At 34.3% G+C, this 18484-nt stretch overlaps 1 long non-coding RNA gene across 1 annotated transcript in view; it reads right to left on the minus strand.

The window, feature by feature from the left end:
- Window positions 1–13825: 13825 nt before the first annotated feature.
- LOC130010903 (uncharacterized) overlaps window positions 13826–18484 on the minus strand; it is a 45742-nt gene continuing 41083 nt past the window's right edge. Inside the window, exons 3-4 of the long non-coding RNA XR_008786193.1 lie at window positions 16671–16831; window positions 13826–14134 (exon numbers count right to left, since the gene is read on the minus strand). This is a non-coding gene — a long non-coding RNA (uncharacterized LOC130010903). The remainder of the gene's footprint in view (window positions 14135–16670; window positions 16832–18484) is intronic.

Raw genomic sequence — 18484 nt, forward strand, 5'->3', positions numbered from 1 at the left:
CTAATTGTCTAGAAGTTTGATTTTTGATTTTATTTATTATGTTGTATAATGTCTGTGCCAAATAAATCTATATATATACTGACATACAAATTGCATTTGTGAAAAATGATCAGAATATGCAACCTTTTCACTGTTGATGCTTGGCCCCAGTTACATTTGCTGATGGGGTCCCATCAATCTGATTACTATACAGGTCTATATTTCGTTTCGTTTTTTTTTTTATACTTTCGGTGGCCTACACTACATGAAGGTCATACGAGCGTCTTTTGACCCAATAACGTCAGACTTTTGATTAACAGACCCTCTAATTGGCTAATCTCTCACATCATCCAGAAAGCGGGATATAACAACTCTTCCAGATCCTAGAGAAGTAAAGACAAGCAAAACAAAATTTTGAACTATAAAAAACAAAACGAAATAGGATCTGTGTTTTAATCAGATTGGGGCTCCATGCAAGTTTAATCTGGCCTAGAGTCCCACATTCTACTATGCATACAAACAACAATGACATCTTTCTTTCCCATATCTCTCTCTCTTCATTCATCTAATCATCTTGTGGGGTCACCACCCTGCTGAAATTCACACATTATAATTGAATTATTGACTTTTTACTTCGAAGATTGTCAGGATATTTAGATTTTAAATACATGTATGTCCCAATAGTCGATAAGCAATTATTGACCGATTCGTCTCTAGAGATGTAAGACAATGTTATTGTCATACTCTGTCAAACCACATGTATAGGATGTTCAGATTGAGATTCAAACTTCAAAGGTTGGTTAAGCCTAGTTTCTAGTCAGTATTGGAATATGGTTTGCCTCAGTGAACTTGCCAGAACAATAGGCCTACAAAAGTATGTCTCTGGTTGTATTATTGATAACAATGTTTTTCGTAGTTCTTCTAATACACAACCTGTATGGAGATTTATGTGCAGAGCTGAAATATGTGTGTTTCCAAGCTATTCCGAGTATATTACTATGTCAAATTATAAATATTTCGACAACATTCTTAAGTCTCAACTGATTGGAAGACGTATTAAACGAAAAGAGAAATTAGCTGCCAAAAACTTATCTATTGAGATATTTCAAGAAAATATTTTTTGGCCATCTACAAATTCTATACCTTGCCATTATTACATTTTCAAGATAATGAATGGACAAGCTCCGACTTTATCCACCAAAAGCCAAACAATGGTCAACGCTGAAGAAGTTGATAATTAATTTAATTACTTATGAGCCCTATTGTGGCTAAAGTGATTATCTAATTGATTGGAATTTTAAACATGAAACAAAGAATTTTCAGCAATATTTGATAACTGAACAGCTAATATTATCATTTGATTATCGGTACATCTTTTGTATAATAACAACGGCTAGCACTAGGAAGAACTAAAAACCAATCAAATTATAATTATTTCTGATAATTACTTCATGAAACTCTCAATGAACTTTTGGTGTCTTGTACTTACATTACCCACAAAAGAAGAATATGTGAAAAAGGTTATGGACTCCAAAGACAACTTTCAGTTAATTATTTAGTTTAATTTCGATTTAAGAGACATTTTTCTTCATGACTTTTTTATACTTCACTGATATAAGATGCTTTAATATTTTATTAATCCCTTTGATTCATATTATGTGAAGATTATTATGTGATAATATTGCGAAGGGGAACCTTATATAACCAGGTAGAATTTATTCTACCATACTTAGAATTACATAATAATAAAATTTATACCCCATGGCCAGTCATTACAGGTTACTCAGAAGCTGAATTAATGTCAGCTCTAGATCTGTAATTATATTAGAGAGTCATTGTTTAATAAATTATAATCTATTGTTCAGTTAATCCATTAGATATTAATGTAATAATGGCATCATCTTAGGTGGAAGGTGGAAGCAGGTGTTAAGCCCCATGAACAAATAAACAATGTTTATTTTTGTCAGTAATAATTTGGTTGTGTGAAAATCATGAAGTGAGACCTAGGATAGGTTACTGCCAGTAATTTTAAGGACAGGCGAGATGGCCAGTCACATGTCTACTGATAATCTGATTCTTGGATAGTGATTACTGTGCCTATCTCTTCTCATTGGACTTAGATCTTATTATAAATACTAGTATAAGTCAAAATGTCAAATATAAACCTTTAATAATTTTCTTAAATACCCATACAGTAAGAATATTCATATATTCTGTTTGTTACTGGTTTAGAATTATAGATTACCGGTATTGTTTTAAGGCAGAAATCAGACTTTTGAAAATTGAAAAATATCTGGAATATTGAGGAATTAAAGTACCAGCATTTTTTATCAAAACTCTCAGGTAAAAAACATACTGGCTCGTATTTAGAAGATAGGTTGCAAGGCAACGAAGCATACGCCCACAGCAGCTAAATCATCTGGGCAGTCAACAATGAAACATTTGTCTGAAACAAAACATTTATAATACACTAATAATTTGAATAAGAGTAACAACTCATTAAACATACATTATGCATGAGCTAAATCTGCCTATTGCAGGTCTTTCTTTAGGCCTGAAATGTTATCTAAATTATTAATTAGACATTAATTAACGTATCCAGGTGATAATCAACTCTCGTTGGCATTGGATTTCTCCGATATTAAATAGATTAGAACAGTTCAGCCATGAGCTAAATCTGCCTATTGCAGGTCTTTCTTTAGGCCTGAAATGTTATCTAAATTATTAATTAGACATTAATTAACGTATCCAGGTGATAATCAACTCTCGTTGGCATTGGATTTCTCCGATATTAAATAGATTAGAACAGTTCAGCCATATTTTGATTTAAGCTAAAAATGGAGGAGCGAGACTTAGCTTCGAACAACCAGTGCAGTGGTTGAAATTATTGGACACGTCTTGTCAAACCTTCAAAGGCAAATATCTTCGCTCGCAATAGGGTAATTTGAATGAAATTTTCAAATTACACATTTTACATTATCTATTTTCGAACTATTATAGTAAGAATGGATAGCTTTTTATCTATATCTTACATAATGTATCTTTAAATCATTAGAATTTGTTTGGCCCATGCTACCGTTTAGTAAACAAAACATTTAATATCATGGATTTAGCTGTTCAAATTATCAAAACCCATTGAAAATCAATATACTTGTTCGTTTCAAGACCTTAAACTCTGTGTATCAATCTAAAGTCAATCGAAACGATTGTATATAGAAGTAAACACAGTGTATAAATTTAAAGTCAATCAGATATAAACTTTACCCTCTTAAGTGAAAAAGGGCCTTAACTCTGGCAGCAATTATCAGAAATTGTTGAAAATCAATAGGATTCTTCGTCTCATAACGTTAAACAAAGTGTATAAATATAAAGTCAATCGGATATTAACTGTAGCCTCTAGAGTGTCCACAAGATTTTTCAAAGTGATCAAAGGTCATAACTCTGGCAGTAATTATCAGAAATTGTTGAAAATCAATAGGCTTCTTCATCTGATGACCTTAAAAACTGTGTATAATCGGATATTAACTTTAGCCTCTAGAGCATCCACAAGCAATTGTGGACGCCGGACCAACATCAATAATATGACCACATTTCAATGTGGGCGTATAAAAATGCTGTGTATGTTTTGGTAGAGATTATAAGAAAGACAGACAATGTGGCTCTTTCAGAATGATCATATTACCATAATACTTTTTATCTCAGAAGGATATGAATTAAAATTAGGTATTCCATTTTACCGATTATAAAGCCCACAAAACTGCCAATGCAGCTCATTCAGAATGACTATACATATAGTTCTTTTATATATATATAAAAAAATATGAAGTAAAATTAGGTATTCCATTTTAACCATTATAAAGCTTTCTATATAGTGTTTGGTTGTATAGATCTAAATGTAAATGTCTTTAATTGTTTCTTATAACATAATAGAAACTAGTACAATGTTAATACCAGTATATATGGTTTATTATTAACCTAATAAAGATTGAGTATTGTGTTTGTTATATCTTATCATGTTGAATCGTCTCTTTTCTTTTTTGATTCCAATATCACTCATATAATAATATAGACACTACACAATCTACAATTAATCATATTATGCAAGAAAGCAGAAATATTATAGATAATTTACATGATTTGTACTGAAAAAATTTGTACCTGAGAACTCTAATCATCTGGCTCCTGAGTTCACAAAGCAATCTCAGACTTAAAGAGAGAGAAATAGGGTTTAACGCCCACTCGACACAAACTAGGTCATTTCGGGACTAACATATGGTTTAATTTTATTCCAATAATTCGCTTGCGCGTAGGGGTCTTTAGCAGTGGGAGGAAACCGGAGGACCCGGAGAAAACCCACGAGATTGGACAGGCGACCCTACTCCTTGTCACGTACAACCGGGGATTCGAAACCACGCCAGTTGACTCAATGACAGGTAGTATGATACAGCACGCACATGCTAACCATTCGGCCATCCAACCCCCCCCCCCAGACTTAAAGAGACATTATGGAAGATTAGATAAAGAGATGACTGTTCTCGCTATAATAGTTAAAAAAACGTAAATAGAATGTGTTGAAAATTTCAGTCAAATTACTCCACTCTGAACCAAGATATTAGCTTTTTAATTTTAAGTCTAGCATTGATAATCATTACTAAAGTCGATATGATAAAAACATAGTCTCGATTATCTATTTTTGGATTTAATCATCAATGACCAGCAGATCGGATTCAAATCCAGCGAAAATCCGACACATAATTTCAAATCAAGAGTTGATTATGGTTTGGATAAGTTAATTAATGTCTAATTAATAGTTTATATAACATTTCTGGCCTAAAGAAAGACCTGCAATAGGCAGATTTAGCTCTTGCATAATGTATGTTTACAGATGCATTATGTAAGACTTAGATAAAGAACTGACCATTCTTGCTATAATAGCTCAACCAGCGGCTGCCAGGCGGGATACACCCACAATTTGCAAGAGATGGATAGAGAACAAGCTACTTGTAAAAACAAACGCGATTTTTTGTACAATCAGGGGCAATAATCCAGAAAGTTGTGGCCTGAAATGTGCAAATATCAAAAGGGACAGAGATCTTTGGGATATAAAGATATGTTATAAGTTTCATTAAAATCAGATACAAATTGTGACCTCTAGAGGGTCCACAATCTTCGTATTACACACTTCTACACAATTTGCGTACAAAGAGCAGCCATTTTGTCGGGCAGTTTCATTTCGATTTTCCCGATTTTTAAAATTCGGAAAAAAATTGTGACCTCTAGAGAATCCGCAAGCAATCAAATTGCTTATCTCTGCTTACCCTAAGCAGAAAATGCTCATCCTCGAACTCCATCAAGGCATTGACCTAATAAACACCTACACTAAGTTTGAACATCTAGCTCAATTAGAAAGAGAGTTATTGTGTCCCAAAAAGTGTGATGGACGGACGGACGGATGGACGAACCCATTTTAGTAGTCCCCTGCTTTCTTTGAAAGGCTGAAGACAAAAAGTGGTTTTTCATACAATCAGGGACCATAATCCAGGAAGTTATGGTCTGAAATGTGAGAATATCGAAAAGGACTGAGATATTTGGGATATAAAGATATATTTTAAGTTTCATCAAAATCAGATAAATATTGTGACTTCTAGAGAGGGTCCACAACCATGGTATTACATACTTTTACACTATTTGCGTGCAAGGAGAGCAACCATTTTGTCAGGCAGTTCCATTTCGATTTTCCCGAAATACGAATTCAACCTTCATTATGGTGGAATGGTGATGAATTTAAATGGTTTTTAAAATCGGAAAATAAAAAATTGTGACCTCTAGAGAATCCACAAGCTAAAAATATGATTTTCCGTACATTCAGGGGCTATAATTCAGGAAGTTACGATCCGATATGCGCGAATATCGAAATAAACCAAGTTTCATCCAAATCGGATCAAAATTGTGATTTCTAGAGGGTCCACAACTCAACTAACATTACGGTGTAACAGTGATATATTCGAATGTTTTTTTATAAATCGAATAATTGTGACCTCTATAGGGACCGATATGCGCGAATATCGAAAGGAACAAAGATCTTTGGGTTATAAACATGCATGTCAAGTTTCATCAAAATCAGTTCAAAATTGTGATCTCTAGACCACAACCTTGATATACCAGATACCAGTTTTGGTCCGATTTTCATGAAATTCGAACTCATCCAACATCACAGTGTATTGGTGATATATGTGAACGTTTTTTTAAATCAGATAAAAATTGTGACCTCTAGAGGGGCCACAAGCTAAAAACGCGATTTTTCGACCAATCAGGGGCCATAATTCAGGAAGTTACAATCCAATATGCCCTAATATTGAAAGCAACTAAGATCTTTGGGTTATAAACATGCATTTCAAGTATCATCAAAATTGAATTCAAATTGTGACCTCTAGAGGGTCCACAACCTAAATATACCATATTAGCGTACAAGGGTAGGGCATTTTGTCCGGCAGTTTTGGTCCGATTTTCATGAAATTCGACTCAACCTGTACATGAAATTTGAACTCATCCGACATTATAGTGTAACGGTGATATATTCAAACGTTTCTTTAAATCAGATAAAAGTTGTGACCTCTAGAGGGGCTACAAGCTAAAAACGTGATTTTTCAACCAATCAGGGGCCATAATTCAGGAAGTAACAATCCAATATGCCCGAATATCGAAAGCAACTAAGATCTTTGGGTATAAACATGCATTTCAAGTTTCATCAAAATTGGATTAAAATTGTGACCTCTAGAGAGGGTCCACAACCTTGATATACCATATTAGCGTACAAGGAGGGCATTTTTGGTCTGATTTTCACGAAATTCGACTCAACCTTCAATACGGTGTAACGGTGATATATTCGAATGGCTTTTTACGATCCGATATGCGTGAATATCGAATGCAACCAAGATCTTTGGGTTATAAACATGCATTTCAAATTCGGTTCAAAATTGTGACCTCTAGTGGATCCACAAGCTAAAAACGTGATTTTTCAAACAATCAGGGGCCATAATCCATGAAGTTTTGATCCGATACATGCCAATATCTAAAGCAACCAAGATCTTTTGGAGATAAACCTATATTTCAAGTTTCGTCAAAATCGGATAAGAATTGTGACCGGTAGAGTGTCCACAAACAATTGTGGAGGGACAGATGAAAATGTGGGCGTATAAAAACGGATCAAAATTGTGACCTCTACAATCAGGAGCCATAATCCATGAAGTTACGGTCCGATACATGCCAATATCGAAAGGAACCGAGATTTCAAGTTTCGTCAAAATCGGATAAAAATTGTGACTTATGTAGTGTCCACAAACAAATTGTGGACGAATGGACGGACAGACAGAAAGGGGCGACGACAGTATACGTCCATATGAAAATGTGGGCGTATAAAAAACAACAGAAAAAACAAACTATATATACATGTATATGTAAACCATGTCAATGACATAACAGACAACTGCAAGGGCAGTCACTGTCACACCATGTGGATGACATCACAGACTACTACAAGGCAGTCACCGTCACATTATGTGGATGACATCACAGACTACTACAAGGCAGTTGCCGTCACATTATGAGGATGACATCACAGACTACTACAAGGGCAGTCACTGTCATGCAATCATCTATTTCTCATTTATATTTAATAGCCACACCACCATTCACAGTCATCTCAGAATAACACTAGATTAAAGTAACTAAGTCTCTAACTTAATATCATCCAGAAAACATTATATGTCAATTTAAATCAACATTATGTTGTGGTCTTATGAGCTTCTGATATCCAATATTTTTATAGCAGGACATTCCTTCGCAATTACAATGTTTAAGAAGGATTTGAAGCAAAATTATGACAAATTAATTAGTTTGAATATGTTTTTAGTCCATTATACCATTAAATCACCCAGTTTGTACGCGGGAATGTATCTTTAAGTTTAACCGAAAATTTACAATAAAATTCATGGGCAAATCATGCAGTGCTATATGACTGATGATTGCCTCAAGGCATGCATAAAAAACTGAACTAAATCTACAGCAATTTTAAATTTCGCAAAAAGCATTTTATTATATTTGAAAATCCTGGAAAAGATTAATATTATTTCAAGTGTTTTAAGACAAAACAAATCAAGGGCAATTTTGGTTTTGAATTTTGTATTTCAAACCCATTGTCAAACCCCTTTCAATTTTTTACAAAATAAAGGTAAGGTGTAATTTTCGATACGTAATAACTTTAAAGTTATGAGCCCTTAAAAATATAACATTACATTAAGATGCAATAATCATGAAGTCTGGAACTTTATGAGCCCATAAAAATATAACATTACATTAAGATGCAACAATCATAAAGTCTACAAAATAAAGGTAAGGTGTAATTTTCGATACGTAATAACTTTAAAGTTATGAGCCCTTAAAAATATAACATTACATTAAGATGCAATAATTATGAAGTCTGGAACTTTATGAGCCCATAAAAATATAACATTACATTAAGATGCAACAATCAAAAAGTCTGGTACTTTAAGGGTTAAAATTTGATTAAATTGGTTGCAGTGATGCTTTCTTTCTTTAAATTTGATTTAACGTTGGTTTGAGACAAAACAAGGTCTTATTCCCAAATTAGAAAAAAAATCTTGTCACCTTTCATATCAACTTGTCGCTGATGGATGTAAAAGAAGTAATTGGTGTAAAAGAATGTATGAATTATTGATAAATATAATCTGAAACTTCTCACCATGCCAGACGTGTATTGGCAATATATATATAGGAAGTTGGATAGACATACTACATGCTCTTGATTAGACAAGTGAGACTCATTTCATCAAAATTGAAAATCAATTTAAAAATGTTCTTTTTTCTGTCGATGTAATTGTTAATACAAAATATAGGGGTGTTATCTACAGGTACTAAGTAAAAAAGAGAAAACTCTAGCTATTTAAAACAAGAATAATAAATTTAAAACCCAAAATGTTTTTTTTTTTTTACAGCTTTGCTTTATGACCAAAGTTCAATAAAATCCTAGCCGAGCCAATTAATGTGGTTTAAATACAAAGTGCAGAAATGAACAAGATCAAGACAAAATCACAGACATTGTAAGCAGAGAGGGAGAAATCAGGTTTAACGTCCACTTGACACAAACTAGGTCATTTCGGGATTAACACATGGTTCAATTTTATTTCAAGAATTCGCTTGCGCGTAGGGGTCTTTTGCAGTGCGAGGAAACCGGAGGACCAGGAGAAAACCCATGAGGTTGGACAGGCAACCCTATTCCTTGTCACGTACAACCGGGAAATAGAAACCCTGCCAATTGACTCAATGACAGACAATATGATACAACCCCCCGACATTGTAAGCATTCACTGCTATTTAGATATGACCAACAGATGAATGAACCCATCTTAATAGTCCATGCTTTCTGTGAAAGAATAGGAAGAATTAATAAATAGACTATAGATAAAGCCGTTACCAATAACAGCATATTATATATCCTTTGTTTTTCTTTAATTGAAGAAAATGATGAATTTCAATAGGGTTCTTCCTTATTTCTGTCTATATGTATGTGGGTTTTTAAATAATATACTGCTACTGAACTGCTTAATTGAAATAACCAAGAAATAACTCTCCACTAATAAATTTTACAAACTCTATTTGAATCAAGTAAAATGAAGATACTGTAAAATAACAGACATAACAATATACCACAGCTAAGAATTATTAGAATCTATATACATACTGGTATTCTATCATATATGGCTAAATGATCATATTATTTGAGCTGAGATCAAAAAGTGTGTAGCTAACTTGCCTCGGGCTGATCACTGTTTAATGCTGCTTATCTTCTATTCCGCTCTAGAAACCAAGACAAGGACATATCTATAGACAATACTATATTAACATAATAATATGATGCATAACATAGCACATAAGTATGACTGGGTATATGTTAATATACAGGATAAGACAGAAAGAATGTAGGGTAGTTCAATCAAAAATTCAATATTATATCTTTGAAATGTCTAGACAATATAAATGTATGTATTATTTGATCTATGGAATAAAAAGTTTGCCAGCTTGTTGTTTTAATTTGATCTCAATTATATTATAAAAAGTCTACTATTGAATTAAGCTATTAAAGACCCACTTCTAATCCGATCATGTATAAAAAGGCAAGATGGTATTACCGGCATGAACTTTTTTGACTGTTCTGCACAACAAAACAAAGCAGACTTTGACATTAAAACGTATCAAGCATATTAGACATTTACTATGTAGAGAGATATTTACATCATTTTATGTCCAAAATTGGACATAACAAGTATATTTTATAATCTCTTTATTCTAAATTCTTTGAATTTGTTTGTGTAGTAACCTTCCTATTTGTTCTGTTCTTCATTTTAACCATTCATCAGCTGCATGAAAGACTGTGACTTAAAGAGTAAAATAAGGTGTCCACGAAAGGTATTCTATCCTACATGCGCTATGACCCAATTTCTCGTCTTCTGGCAAGTTGCATTCTTATTGGCTGCTACACTGATGTCTGCTAGCTTGACAGAGCCTTATTGGAGACTGGTATTCATGTGACATCCTCCATATATCAAAGTTATTGCTAATTGCTATGCATAAGATGCAATGTGGAAAGCGTAGAGAACAATTTGAGTGAAAATGTTAAATGTATCTGTGAAATATCTTGTGTAAGATCAAACATGGTTGCGATGTAATAAATAAATTTCATTAGACAATAAATTTGTTTTCATTTGACATATTACATGTGACTTTTAAAATTTGACTTGATCATTATCGGTAGTAGGACTTTGTACATTTCACTTTTTATTTTTACTCAGTGGAAAAGACATTTTAGCAGCAGAGCATTTAATATTGTCAGTCATACACGTCAATAAATTAGCACCTGCACAGAGTAAGTAGCTTAATAACTGAACAGAAGATCATTTTACTGTATTGATTTTACAATCTCACAGACACAGTAAAACTGGGTTGTTTTAAAGTCCTTAGTGGTTGACATATATACAATGTCACTCTCTTATCAAAAGTACATGTCTGTAGCTTTCACCGACACATTTTGAAAACTACCATACAATATATATCTGTATATTTTCGGGAAACTGCAATCATGGAGAAATCAATTTCAACCATGGTCAACATTTTTCGGGTTGATATAATAGGGATATCGATATACTTTAACCCAGACAGGATGTTTACATGCATAAGAAAGAGAGGAGGGAGGGAATAAATAGAACATAAATCTCTACTACTCCATAGAAACTTATAAAATATATTTATTTATCTCTCTGGAGTCTGTTGGAATATATGTACCATTAATAGATAGAAAGAGAAATGGGGTTAACATCCACTTAACCATTACCAGGTCTCTTCAAGACTAATCTGCATTTTCTATTTCAACAAGCCAACAGTGAGGCTGATGTCCCCCGCCGAAATCCCCAAATAAATAGATGACACATATTAATTAATCGCACATATATTTTTTTCAAAAGTATCGAACAATCAAACTGATTATCAACTATACACGAAGTTTCATCACTCTCTATCAGATAGAATCAAAGTTATCTTGTCCCAAAGCATCGACCAAGGAAATTGTTTATCTTTGCTTAGCTTTAGCCTAAGCAGACAATTTTCATCATCTAACTGAGTCAAGGTATTGATGTAATGAAAATATACACCAAGTTTCATCACTCTCACTTAATTAGAACTAAAGTTATCGTGTCCCAAAGCATCAATCAATCAAATTGCTTATCTCTGCTTACCCTAAGAAGAAAATGCTCATCTTCGAACTCCATCAAGGCATTGACCTAATAAACACCTACACCAAGTTTGAACATTCTAGGTCAATTAGGAGAGTTATTGTGTCCCAAAAAATGTGACAGACAGACGAACCCATTTTAATAGTCCCTTGCTTTCTTCGAAAGGCGGGGGACAAAAAAAAAAATATAACAACATGATACCCAATGATAAATGAGATAGTGATTAGCATCCTACTTTTATGCCCCGATTGGGTTAATGAAGATGGGTTTACGGAGTGCAGTTAACTCTTAAACAAGCAGTGGTAAGGAATTCCCACCTAGAAAATCTTTGTTGACAACAGTTCTAGGTTGCAAATTAAAAAATAAAAGCATCAACCAATCAAATTGTTTATCTACTTAATTAGAACTAAAGTTATAGTGTCCCAAAGCATCAACCAATCAAATTGTTTATCTCTGCTTACCCTAAGCGGAACGGACAGACAAACAGACAGACGGACGAACCCATTTTAATAGTTCCCTGCTTTCTTCACAAGGCGGGGGACAATAAGCATGAACATTTACTCAATTCGAAGATCAACCAATCAAATTGTTTATCTCTGCTTACCATAAGCGGAACGGACAGACAGACAAACAGACAGACGGACGAACCCATTTTAATAGTTCCCTGCTTTCTTCGAAAGGCGGGGGACAATCAAAGTAGGAGAGTTATTGTTTTCCAAAGTCTCGACCAATCAAATTGCGTATCGCTCTGCTTACCCTGAGCAGAAAATGCTCATTATCAAACTTAGTCAAGGTATTACTGTAATGAAACTATACACCAAGTTTCATCAATCTCACTTAATTAGAACTAAAGTTATCGTGTCCCAAAGCATCAACCAATCAAATTGCTTATCTCTGCTTACCCTAAGCGGAAAATGCTCATCTTCGAACTCCATCAAGGCATTGACCTAATCAACACATACACCAAGTTTGAACATTCTAGCTCAATTAGGAAGAGAGTTATCGTGCCCCAAAGTATCAACCAATCAAATTGCTTATCTTCGAACTCCATCAAGGCATTGACCTATCGAACTCCATCAAGGCATTGACCTAATCAACACATACACCAAGTTTGAACATTCTAGCCCAATTAGGAAGAGAGTTATCGTGTCCCAAAGCATCAACCAATCAAATTGCTTATCTCTGCTTACCCTAAGCGGAAAATGCTCATCTTCGAACTCCATCAAGGCATTGACCTAATAAACACATACACCAAGTTTGAACATTCTAGCTCAATTAGGAAGAGAGTTATTGTGTCCCAAAAAGTGTGACGGACAGACAGACGAACCCATTTTAATAGTCCCCTGCTTTCTTCGAAAGGCGGGGGACAATAATTTGTTTACAATTTTAAAATAGAGGGAAAGAGAGAAATGGGACCCACAAGGTTGGATAGACGACACTACTCCTTACAATCTGGGAATCAAAACCACACCACTTGATTCAATAACAGACCTTGCCCACCCAACCCCCTGCACATAAAGGCTATTTAGATATGGAAGGAAATCTAGGACCCTGGAGAAAATGATGTTAAGTAGGCAATGATACTAAGGCTGTCTGTCTACAGTTAGCTCCGCTTGAGAACAGACACTAAGCTAGTTCACCGACATTTTAAGTCCTAAATCGACAATTTTAGTCGAAAACACTAAGTATACTTCGAGTCTTTTGAGAAGTATATATTCTACTTCTATTTAATGGAATTGAGTATTTTTGGTTTATTTAGTCTTTGGGTGTATGCCAAATGCGAAAAAGATTCGAACCGCATTACAAAACTGTATAGGCCTACACATTTGCGATATGGCGGCCTTTCAGAACAGAGATTTATTTTCAAAGTATGAAGTAGATGGATCTCTGTGTGCAGAATGGCAATAACACTCACTGTCAAGCACAAAACCCAGGAGAGAAGCCTTGACTTACTTAGATAGATAACAGGCATTGTGATCTACAGCCAACACTCTGCCATCTCCACCAGAGCCCCATATACAATTAAAGAAATGAAATATATCTTATAGTTATATAAAAATTTAATGTTAAAACACAATGAGGAATGTATATGTACATAATGAAAAAGATATGTTACATTGTTTGTATATCTAGATTTAATTTATGCATTCACATAATCCAACTCCACAGATACACACAAGTCTGCTTTTTAGTCCTATTAATGTCACATAATTGATTTAATTGTGTTCAAAAAATTTCAGTCCAAGCCATCGAAAAAATAAACAAATGCCTAAAACAATAGCTGTACTTGGTACCATTAGAATATAATACATCATATCATAATTCATCTTAACATCCTCATCAGGCATCATCTGAAATTTAAATCAACAGCCCCATTTACATATCTAACATTAAACACCTTCGTGTTAAAACAAATATAAAAGTAAAAGCAATTGAAAACTCTTCAACCGGTTGGTTCAACTTTAGAAATCTTGGACCAAAATATTGCTCCGGTTAGCTTACAGTAGTGGTGGAAAAGGTCAATGAGGCAGGGTATGCTTACCCTTCTCTAGAACACATGGAAATGACTTTAACACCCTATTTTTCTGCCCCAACCTGGCTAATGAAGACTGTGGTGCTTTCTTTAGTATATTATGCCCAAATGTACTATAAAATGTTACGCCCACATTTTGCAAGAGATGTATAGAGAACAAGCTAAAAACAAAAGCAATTTTTTGTACAATCAAAATCGGAAAAAAATTGTGACCTCTAGAGGGTCCACAACATTCGTGTTACATACTTTTACACAATTTGCGTACAAAAAGCGGCCATTTTGTAAATCAGTTTCATTTCGATTTTCCCAAAATTTTAATTCAACCTTCATTATGGTGGAATTGTGATATATTTCAAAGTGTGACCTCTAGAGAATCCACAAGTCAAAAATGCGATTTTTTTTAACGATCAGGGGCCATAATTCCAGAAGTTACGATTGAAAGGAACGAAGATCTTTGGGTTATAAACATGCATTTCAAGTTTCATCAAAATCGATTTCAAAATTGTGGCCTCTATTTGCTTACATGGGGCGGCCATTTTGTTTGACAGTTTTGGTGCAATTTTCACGAAATTCGAACTCAACTATCATTAGGGTCTAATGGTGATTTACTAAAACATTTTTTTTTATATCGCATAAAAATTGTGACCTCTAGAGGGACCACAAGTTAAAAGCGCAATTTTTTGTACAATCAGGGGCCATAATTCAGGAAGTTACAATCCGATATGCGTGAATATCAAAAGGAACCAAGATCTTTGGGATATAAACCTGTATTCCAAGTTTCATCAAAATCAGATGAAAATTGTGACCACTAGAGGGTCCACAACCCTGATATACCATATTTTACACTATTTGCGTACAGTGGGCGGCCATTTTGTACAGCAGTTTTGATCCGATGTTCACGAAATTAGAACTCAACCATCATTAGGGTGTAATGGTGATATACTAAAATGTTTTTTTAAATCGGATAAAAATTGTAATCTCTAGAGGGACCACAAACTAAAAACACGATTTTTCATACAATCAGAGGCATATACGTCCGATATGCGCGAATATCGAAAGGAAACAAGATATTCGGGTTATAAACATGCATTTCAAGTTTCATCAAAATCGGATCAAAATTGTGACCTCTAGGGTGCCCACAAGCTAAAAAAAAGTGATTTTTCGTATAATCAGGGGCCATAAACCATGAAATTATGGTCCGATAAATGCCAATATCATAAGGAACCGAGATCTTTGGGAGATAGACCTATATTTTAAGTTTTGTCAAAATCAGTTGAAAATTGTGACCTGTTGAGTGTTCACAAACAAATTGTGGACGGACGGACAGGGGCGACGACAACATACATCCACATGAAAATGTGGGCTTATAAAAACACAAATACATGATATAGATATAACTTGTAGTGCTGATCAATATGTCTGTCTGTTTAAATTATATGGTAATATAAGGGGGCGTGTGTAAACAATTATGTATACAGAAGTTTAGAAATTTAAATTCAATTCTGTCTACTGTATAAATATTCTAAATTCGTTATACACTATGCACACAAACTTCTTTAATATATGTATTAAAATCACATCACATGTTTGAAATTGAAAATTACATATCTATCTCTGACGGATACCAATTTAGTTTCAAGCACCGTGAAATTGAATAGTTGGAGCGAATCAAGTGAATCAATTTGTCATATTTCATCTTGTCTGCCTTCAGACTCCAAGGTCAATTACTATAATATGTCAACATAACTAGAGGGAAATTCCCACTTAGCAACACCAGACATTTTAAATGTATACTAAGGTCAAATTTACTAAGTTTGATTTAACAAGTTACATTAAGTTACAGGGAGACCATACCACAAACAAAGATGGAATGATTATTTTATTCCTGGTTCTATATTCTAACAAAAGGTGATGACGAATTTGACTCTGATCAAATTTTTTGAAAACATATTGGTGCCACCGTTCAAGCAATACCCTTAATATGGTGTCATCAATACTGCCCAATCATTCAATATGGCATCCCCACGCTGAAAAATGGCTTTTTTCTTTTTTTTTGTAAATCATGTGTACAGTCTTTCTATTGGACAACTGCTAATTCTGATCTATACTAATCATGATTTTGGCATACTGGAGCTTTCATACATATAGTGTATTGCTTTTTAAATACTTTTCACCTACTTCTTGTACATCTCTATCACATTTATCACATCACTGTTTTTAATCAATAAGATCAAATCAATAGTAAATGATTGATCAAACGTGTACTAGGTGTGTTAAATAAAATTGACCTTGTTAAATATGTATGTGAATTAAGTGCGACCACCTCCTTTAAGAGTCTTATCTTCCATACCTACCTTTCCCACACCAGAATAAATAGTAACGCCTGATAAGTTGTCTTATTAATAAATAATGAACACTTTTATAGTCCTCGGGCCAGACCTTGAGTTTTTTTCTTCTCTTCAATCAATAGTTGTGTTAATCCACTTTATCTCCTCTTGTACTACCAGCCTCATACCTGAAATATATGCAATAAATAGACTGAATATCTTCTGGTATTAACACTGTATAGGGGCTAGAGTATAGAGGTTATCAAAATTTTGTTATTTTGCAATTACACATAATTGGACTTTCAAAGTGAGGGGGTCACGGTGGCTAAGTAGGTAAGACGCTAGCTCGCTAGCCTGGAGGTTTCATTGGCCGAGAAAGTTCATCCAGTGATGCAGGACAGAGACAATGACAAGGACAGCTGTCTAGTCGTTCAGATGGGATGGAAAAATGAGGTCCCGTGTAGGCCTACACATTGGCGTGCACGTAAAAGATGCTTGACAGTTAGAATTCAATATAAGAGTAGGCCGTGGTGCTGCTGTCTGGGCAAAATTTCCCTCATAGCACACTGTATAGCGTATGCCCGTCTTCATTAGCCCAGTTCGGAGTAGAACAGTAGGACGTTAAACCCCATTTCATTTCATTTCATTCTATTTCATTTCAAATTGGGGTCCATTGCCTTCCTTGATCACCCTTGCAAACAACTTCTCCTTCTTGCCCCTGGTTTCGGATCCATTTCCTGTTATGAAATGTAGTTGGTATTTCAATATTTAACATCATAGTCATGTTTCTCTGCTTCCAAGGACAGTTGAGTGGTTCCCATGGAAATATAACACACACTTTCTTTTACACAATTACAACATAAATATACATATAATGTACTACTCTGGTCTCTGATGTGCTATATGACAGATAAAGATACTTCTACATAGAAAGCAGAGTGAGAGAAATGGGGTCGAACGTCAACTCAACATGAACTCGGTCATTTTGGGACTAATATGGAACATGGGGATCTTTAACTGTGGTACAAAACAGGAGGAACCGGAGAAAACCCACAAGTTTGGACAGGCGACCCATCTGTCCCTACTCCACCTCACGTACAAGCTTGGGATCTAAACAACACTAATAAACTCAATGACAGACCTTATGATCTAAAGCAAACATGTTAGACCACCCACAATGGTACATTTTAAGTAGACATTTTGCATTGATAATTATTAGAATACAACTATAACTAAGACCTAGACAATGTAACATCTGTTGAACCAAAGGAATTACATGATTTAGACCATTTATTGAATTGGGTTGATCAGATATGTTAGTTCAACCGCTAACAATTAAATTTACATTATGAAATATTAAGTGGAAGTTGGCTTGATTACCAATTGTAGTTGAATCTTTGGCTAACTGTAATGTGTTGATAGTGGTACACAAAATCGGTTAGATCTCAACACTGGCTTTATCTATAAACTTCAAATTTTCAACAAAGACAGACTGAATTCCCACAAAACAAAAAAACATATATTTATTTTTTATTTTTCTTTTGAGTTCAAAAATGTCAAGCCATTTTAAAATAGTGGTATACACATACCAGGAAATCAGATTTTGATGACGTGATATCTAATGTATTAATGAATCTAATACAGAGAATGCTTTAAAGCTGACTTATATAATATAAGCTATATGACTGTTGTTCAGTCCATTTTAATATATGTTTGATTGAATTAAAAAAATCCCAAGCCAACAGCCAATCTGATGTATCACCCTGTCAATTCCAAAATAAATAAATGCCCATTTATCTTTTTGTAAAGAATTGAGCAATCAAACTCATTATCTATATAGC

Source organism: Patella vulgata, chromosome 2 (assembly GCF_932274485.2).
Source record: "Patella vulgata chromosome 2, xgPatVulg1.2, whole genome shotgun sequence".
Taxonomy (NCBI): Eukaryota; Metazoa; Mollusca; class Gastropoda; family Patellidae; genus Patella; species Patella vulgata.